Consider the following 7,379-nt stretch of genomic DNA (forward strand, 5'->3'; position numbering starts at 1 on the left):
TTTGTATTAAAAACATTTTTCATTTAAGAAAGGTAAAGGATTCATGGAATTATTCATAGCCTTAAGACATAGTTACTAAATACTAATGATCATGTAATAAAGACACAAATATAGACAAACATGAAGTTCAAAAATCGAAAAACAGAAAAATAAGAGCAAGGAGATTAAGGAACAAGTCCACCTTAGTGAGGGTAGCGTCTTCCTCTTGAAGAACCAAATGTGCTCTTGAGCTCCTCTATGTTTCTTCTTGCCTCTGTTGCTTGATCCCTAGTGATTTTGGTGCTCCTATCCTTAGTTGCTCCCAATAATTATGTGGAGGAAAATGTATCCCCTGAGGTATCTCAGGGATTTCTTGATGAGGGAATTCCTCATGCTCTTGTTGAAGTCCATGAGTAGGCTCTCTTGATGTGCAGTCAAATGCTCTACTACTGAGCTATAGACCTTTGAGATGAATCTCTCCATCTCCCATGACTTGGAGGTGGAAGCTTTTGTCTTCCCTTTCCTCTTTCTAGAGGTTTCTCCGGCCTTAGGTGCCATAAATAGTTATGGAAAAATAAAAAGCTATGCTTTTACCACACCAAACTTAGAATGTTGCTCGCCCTCGAGCAAAAGAAGAAAGAATAGAAGAAGAAGATATAGAGAAAAAGGGAGAGAGGTGTGGGTTTCGACCAAGGGGGAGAAGAGAGGGTAGTATTGTGTGAGAATGCAGAAGAGAGAAGTGGGGTACGTGGGGATCCTGTGGGGTCCACAGATCTTGAGGTGATCCTGTGGGGTCCACAGATCTTGAGGTGTCAAGAATTTCTCATCCTTGCACCTTTTACGCGTGTAAAAGGACCTCTGTATGCAATCCTGGTGTTTAACGCCAGATTGATGCTTGTTTCTGGCGTTTAACGCCAGCCTGATGCTTGTTTCTGGCGTTTAACACCAGCCTGATGCTTGTTTCTGGCATTAAACGCCAGCTTGATGCTTGTTTCAAGTGTTAAACACCAGACAGATGCTTGTTTCTGGCGTTTAAATGCCAGACAGCTCTTCCTCCAGGGTGTACTTTTTCTTCTGCTGTTTTTGATTTTGTTTTTAATTTTTGCAATTGTTTTGAGACTCCACATAATCAAAAACCTAATAAAACATAAAAGAACAATAGAAATATAGATAAATAAAAATTGGGTTATCTCCCAATAAATTCTTCTTTAATGTCAATAGCTTGACAATGAGCTCTCATGGAGCTTCACAGATGTTCAGAGCATTGTTGGGACCTCCCAACACCAAACTTAGAGTTTGAATGTGGGGGTTCAACACCAAACTTAGAGTTTGGTTGTGGCCTCTCAACACCAAACTTAGAGTTTGATTGTGGGGGCTTTGTTTGACTCTGTATTGAGAGAAGCTTATCGTGCCTCTTTTCCATGGTTGCAGAGAGAGATCCTTGACCTTTAAACATAAGGTAGTCCCCATTCAATTGAAGGACTAGCTCTCCTCTGTCAACATCAATTACAGCTCCTGCTGTGGCTAGGAAGGGTCTTCCAAGGATGATACATTCATCCTCATCCTTCCTAATGTCTAGGATTATGAAATCAGCAGGGATGTAAAGGCCTTTAACCTTCACTAACAAGTCCACTACCAATTCATAAGCTTGTTTTATTGACTTGTCTGCCATCTCTAATGAGATTCTTGCAGCTTGTACCTCAAAGATCCCCAGTTTCTCCATTACAGAGAGCGGCATAAGATTTATACCTGACCCCAGGTCACACAGAGTCTCCTCAAAGGTCATGGTGCCTATGGTACAGGGTATTAAGAATTTACCAGGATCTTGTTTCTTTTGAGGTAAAGTTTGCTAAACCCATGTATTTAGTTCACTAATGAGCAAGGGAGGTTTACCTTCCCAAGTCTCATTACCAAACAACTTGGCATTCAGCTTCATGATGGCTCCTAGATATTGAGCAACTTGCTCTTCAGTTACATCTTCATCCTCTTCAGAGGAAGAATAGTTCTCAGAGCTCATGAATGGCAGAAGGAAGTTTAATGGAATCTCTATGGTCTCTATATGAGCTTTAGATTCCTTTAGGTCCTCAATAGGGAACTCCTTTCTGTTTGGAGGACGTCCCATGAGGTCTTCCTCATTGGGATTCACATCCTCCCCTTCCTCTTTGGATTCGGCCATTTGGATTATATCAATGGCCTTGCACTCTCTTTTTGGATTCTCTTCTGTATTGCTTGGGAGAGTACTAGGAGGAGTTTCATCGATTTTTTTACTCAACTGACCCATTTGTGCCTCCAAGTTTCTAATGGAGGACCTTGTTTCATTCATGAAACTTAAAGTGGCCTTAGATAGATCAAAGACTATGTTTGCTATGCTAGAGGGGCTTTGCTCAGAATTCTCTGTCTGTTGCTGAGAAGATGATGGAAAAGGCTTGCTATTGCTAAGCCTGTTTTTTCCACCATTATTAAAGCCTTGTTAAGGCTTCTGTTGATCCTTCCCTGAGAAATTTGGGTGATTTCTCCATGAGGAATTATAGGTGTTTCCATAGGCTTCACCCATGTAATTCACCTCTGCCATTGCAGGGTTCTTAGGATCATAAGCTTCTTCTTGAGAAGATTCCTCTTTAGTACTGTTGGATGCATTTTGCCATCCATTCAGACTCTGAGAAATCATGTTGACTTGTTGAGTCAACATTTTGTTCTGAGCTAATATGGCATTCAGAGTATCAATTTTAAGAACTCCCATCTTCTGAGGCATCCTATTACTCACAGGATTCCTCTCAGAGGTGTACATAAATTGGTTATTTGCAACCATGTCAATGAGTTCTTGAGCTTCTGTAGGCGTTTTCTTTAGGTGAATGGATCCACCTGCAGAATGGTCTAGTGACATCTTAGAGAACTCAGATAGACCATCATAGAATATATCCAAAATGGTCCACTCTGAAAGCATGTCAGAAGGACACTTTTTCGTCAACTGCTTGTATCTTTCCCAAGCTTCATAGAGGGATTCACCATCTTTTTGCTTGAAGGTTTGAACATCCACTCTAAGTTTGCTCAGCTTTTGAGGAGGAAAGAACTTGGCCAAGAAGGCCGTGACCGGCCTTTTCCAAGAGTCCAGGCTATCTTTAGGTTGTGAGTCCAACCATGTTCTAGCTCTGTCTCTTACAGCAAAAGGGAAAAGCATGAGCCTGTAGACTTCAGGATCTACTCCATTAGTCTTAACAGTATCACAGATCTGCAAGAACTCAGTTAAAAACTGATAGGGATCTTCTGATGGAAGTCCATGAAACTTGTAGTTCTATTGCATTAGAGCAACTAGTTGAGGCTTCAGCTCAAAATTATTTGCTCCAATGGCAGGGATTGAGATGCTTCTTCCATAAAAATTGGAAGTAGGTGTAGTATAATCACCAAGCATCCTTCTTGCGCCTCCACCATTGTTATTGGGTTTGGCCATGTCTCTTTCTTTTTTGAGATTCTCTTTAAGGTTTTCTCTGGATTGTTATGCTTTAGCTTTTCTTAGTTTCTTCTTCAAAGTCCTTTCAGGTTCAGGATCTGCTTCAACAAGAATATCCTTGTCCTTGCTCCTGCTCATATGAAAAAGAAGAGAACAGAAAAGAAGAGGAATCCTCTATGTCACAGTATAGAGATTCCTTTATGTGAGTAGAAGAAGAAAAGAATAGAAGAAGGATGAGAAAAATTCGAACACAGAGGAGAAGAGAGGGTTTGAATTTTTTTAGATGAAGAGAAGAGTTAGTAAATGAATAAATGAATAGAAAGAGATGAGAGGGAGAGAATTTTGAAAATTGTTTTTGAAGAAACGTTAGTGATTTTTGAAAATTAGGAGAAGAAATAAAATTAAAATTAAAAATTTGAAACAATTAGTTAATTAAAAAGAATTTTTGAAAAAGAATGAGGAGTTTTCGAAAATTAGAGAGAAAAAAGTAGTTAGGTGATTTTGAAAAAGATAAGAAATAGTAAAACAAACAAAATGTCAATTAGTTAGTTGAAAAAGATTTGAAAATCAATTTTGAAAGGATAAGAAGTTAGAAAAGATTTTTGAAATTGATTTTGAAAAAGATATTTTGAAAAAGATTTGTTTTTTAAAATTAAAATTGATTACTTGACTAACAAGAAACTAAAAGATATGATTCTAGAATTTAAAGAGTGAACCTTTCTTAACAAGAAAGTAACAAACCTCAAATTTTTGAATCAATCACATTAATTGTTAGTAAAGTTTTTGAAAATCATTAAATAAAGATAAGAAAAAGATTTTGGAAATCAATTTTAAAATTTTCGAAAAATAAGAAGAAAAATGAAAAAGATTTGATTTTTGAAAAATATTTTGAAAAGATAGGATTTTTAAAATTGAAATCTTGACTTGACTAACAAGAAACAACTTATTTTAAAATTTTTTGACTAAGTCAACCCAAAGATTTCGAAATTTATGAGTAAAATAAGGAAAAGATAATTTTTTATTTTTGAATTTTTAATGAGGAGAGAGAAAAACACAAAAATGACTCAAAATATGAAAATTTTGGATCAAAACCAATGATGCATGCAAGAACACTATGAATGTCAAGATGAACACCAAGAACACTTTGAAGGTCAAGATGAAAATCAAGAACTTATTTTTGAAAAATTTTCAAGAAAAGAAAAACATGCAAGACACCAAACTTAGAAATTTTTAATATTTAGACACTAAGAATTCAAAAATGCATATGAAAAACAAGAAAAGACACAAAACAAGAAAATATGAAGATCAAATAAGAAGACTTATTAAGAACAACTTGAAGATCATGAAGAACACATGCATGAAATTTTTTTTTCGAAAATTTTTTTTTTGAAATTTTTTTTTTGAAAATTAAAAAGATGCAATTGACACCAAACTTAAAACTTGACTCTAGACTCAAACAAGAAACACAAAATATTTTTGTTTTTATGATTTACTAATTTTTTTGGTATTTTTTTCAAAAATTATTTTTAGAAAAACGAAAAGAAGAGAAAAATTTTGAAAGATTTTTGAAAACTTTTTGAAAAGAAAATTACCTAATCTGAGCAACAAGATGAACCGTTAGTTGTCCAAACTCAAACAATCCCCGGCAACGGTGCTAAAAACTTGATAGGCAAAATTGTGACTCATACTTTTCACAACTCGAACAATTCCTAGCAATGGCTCCAAAAACTTGGTGAACAATACTATGGTTCACACACATTCTTCACAACTTCGTACAACTAACCAGCAAGTGCACTGGGTCGTCCAAGTAATACCTTACGTGAGTAAGGGTCGATCCCACGGAGATTGTTTGGTATGAAGCAAGCTATGGTCATCTTGTAAATCTCAGTCAGGCGGATTCAAATGGTTATAATGGTTTTCAAATATAAATATAAATAAAGCATAACATAGAGATAGAGATACTTATGTAATTCATTGGTGGGAATTTCAGATAAGCGTATGAAGATACTGTGTTCCTTCTGAATCTCTGCTTTCCTACTGCTTTCATCCAATCGTTTATACTCCTTTCCATGGCAAGCTGTATGTTGGGTTTCACCATTGTCAATGGCTACCTCCCTTCCTCTCAGTGAAAATGGTCCAAATTCTCTGTCACAGCACGGCTAATCCTCTGTCGGTTCTTGATCATGTTGGAATAGGATCCATTGATCCTTTTGCGTCTGTCACTACGCCCAACACTCGCGAGTTTTAAGCTCGTCACAGTCATCCCATCTCAGATTCTACTCGGAATACCACAGACAAGGTTTAGACTTTCTGGATCTTAAGAATGGCCACCAATAATTCTAGCTTATACCACGAAGACTCCGATCTTTCGGAATGAAGGCTAAGAGATACGCGCTCGATCTAAGGTAGAACGGAAGTGGTTGTCAGGCACGCGTTCATAGGTGAGAATGATGATGAGTGTCATGGATCATCACATTCATCATGTTGAAGTGCAGCGAATATCTTAGAATAAGAATACGCTAAATTGAATAGAACAATAATAGTAATTGCATTAATACTCGAGGTACAACAAAGCTCCACACCCTAAATCTATGGTGTGTAGAAACTCCACCGTTGAAAATACATAAGTGATAAATGTCCAGGCATGGCTGAATGGCCAGCCTCCAAAACGTGATCAAAGGATCAAAAGATAATCCAAAGATGAAAATACAATAGTAAAAGGTCCTATTTATACTAGACTAGCTACTAGGGTTTACAGAAATAAGTCTAAGTGCAAAAATCCACTTTCAGGACCCATTTTGGTGTTTGCTTGGGCTGAGCTTGAGATTTACACGTGTAGAGGCTTCTCTTGGGGTTAAACGCCAAGTTGTAACATGTTTTTGGCGTTTAACTCTGGTTTGTGACGTGTTTCTGGCATTTTACTCCAGAATACAGCATGGAACTGGCGTTGAACGCCAGTTTGCGTTGTCTAAGCTCAAATAAAGTATGAACCATTATATATTGCTAGAAAGCCCTGGATGTCTACTTTCCAACGCAATTGAGAGTGTGCCATTTAAAGTTCTGTAGCTCCAGAAAATCCATTTTGAGTGCAGGGAGTTCAGAATCCAACAACATCCGCAGTCCTTTGTCAGTCTCCTATCAGATTTTTGCTCAGGTTCCTCAATTTCAGCCATAAAATACCTGAAATCACAGAAAAAAATAAAAACTCATAGTAAATTCTAGAAATGTGAATTTTGCATAAAAACTAATAAAAACATCCCTAAAAGTAGCTAGATCTTACTAAAAACTACCTAAAAACAATGCGAAAAAGCGTATAAATTATCCGCTCATCAATAATAACATACCAAAATGATGATAATCACAAAATAAATCTAAGAACAAGAAATATAAATCATAAAAGTTTCATTATAAGCTAGATATGTTTAATTTTTAGTCTAAACAACACAAATCAAAATAGAGTGTAATTTATCCAATCACATGTAATACCGAGTAAAGTCTCTTTTCAAAAAGTACAAAACACATAAAAAATTACATTTAGATAACTAAAGTGTAAGACCCATCCTATGTCATATTTGTATGGAACATATTTTCTTCACATCATGTATTCCTACTAATAAGTCAATTAACTTTAAACATGTTAAAATAAACATGTTAAAATAGAGCAAAAATGCTTTTGATAATACAGTACATATGCAGCAAAGTTTCATAAGTCAATTAACTTTAAAATTTCAACCTCTAAACAACAAGGAGTATTTGCTAGGGTTTTGAGCCACATAAAAAGAAAATCTTAGCCAAAACCTATACATACATGTCCCTTTTTATGTAAACAACAAAGTCCAATTGATATAGACCTACCTATAACACAAGTGACAAACCTAAATAATAATTGTTGAAAAAAAAATTCTAAATTCTATGTGGTACTAAACTTGTTAGCCTTCAACTTGTTAAAAAA

General features: G+C 35.9%; 1 non-coding gene across 1 annotated transcript; it reads left to right on the top strand.

Annotated features, from left to right (window-relative positions):
• Window positions 1-2,917: 2,917 nt before the first annotated feature.
• Window positions 2,918-3,025, top strand: LOC112714081 (small nucleolar RNA R71). The gene has a single exon (XR_003159036.1). It is a non-coding gene; the product is annotated as a small nucleolar RNA R71 (small nucleolar RNA).
• The last annotated feature ends 4,354 nt before the right edge of the window (window positions 3,026-7,379 follow it).

This window comes from Arachis hypogaea, chromosome 9 (genome assembly GCF_003086295.3).
Source record: "Arachis hypogaea cultivar Tifrunner chromosome 9, arahy.Tifrunner.gnm2.J5K5, whole genome shotgun sequence".
Classification (NCBI taxonomy): Eukaryota; Viridiplantae; Streptophyta; class Magnoliopsida; order Fabales; family Fabaceae; genus Arachis; species Arachis hypogaea.